This window comes from Paracoccidioides brasiliensis (genome assembly GCF_000150735.1).
Source record: "Paracoccidioides brasiliensis Pb18 unplaced genomic scaffold supercont2.13, whole genome shotgun sequence".
NCBI classification, from domain to species: domain Eukaryota; kingdom Fungi; phylum Ascomycota; class Eurotiomycetes; order Onygenales; family Ajellomycetaceae; genus Paracoccidioides; species Paracoccidioides brasiliensis.
The window spans coordinates 395,941-396,825 of record NW_011371370.1 but is presented as its reverse complement, the minus strand read 5'-3'; positions in this window follow the sequence as shown (position 1 = coordinate 396,825).

The window sequence follows — 885 nt, the reverse complement described above, 5'->3', positions numbered from 1 at the left end:
AAAAGGAATCCCTGACGTTTATCGATCATGCGTTTATCGCGCTAATAAGATTAAGGTTCCGTCGGCGGTGCCAAACTTCCAGTCATTCCCGGCATCGAGATTTGGGAGGGTCGGGGCCCATAATAAGTTAGAGTTTCGGTTCATCGCATAGCCGCATAGCGCACAGCCGCATGCCGATGAGAACTCAATTCCCATAAGAGAGAAAAAAAAAAAAAAAAAAAAAAAACAAAAGCTTACCCTGCTCGCCTCAACATGGCAATTTTTTTTAGCCTTTGTTTTTAAGTATAGCAAGCCCCAATTTAGATTCTGATAAGAATTCGGCTCCGGAGTTTCTCTCATAGGAGACAACCACCGTTTTTCACACCGCGCCAGGCCACAATTTTGAAATAAAAATAAGCGAATCCACGTGGGGAGTGCAGGTAGGAAACAAAAAATCTCTCATCCACCGTCATATTTGAAATTACCTTCCAACTGCTGCTCAACTAGCTAGATTCAGCTCGCCTCCACCCAACAAGACTCGAATCCTCTGTGTGACCCGTAGAGTTCTCTCCACACGTCTAAGAAGAATAAAAGCAAAATCCAAGTCATGCGCCGGTCAAGCTAACTTAAACTCTGCAAAAACAAAATCATCATCTGTAATACAAAGCACACAGAGTAGCAGCAAATTTAACAAGCAAAGCCAAAAAAAATTTAACGGGGGAAAACAGTTAGGCAAAAACAGCGCAACGCAAAAGAGAACGCAAAATATCAAAAAAAAAAAAGCCCACACCACCAATCTCATCTGCACTCAATAAGATACGACGAAAAGGACCAAAACCAAAGCGAATTCAAAATCACAAATAGCCGCCCACCCATCCAAAATTTTCCCCTCTCCTTTGTATATAA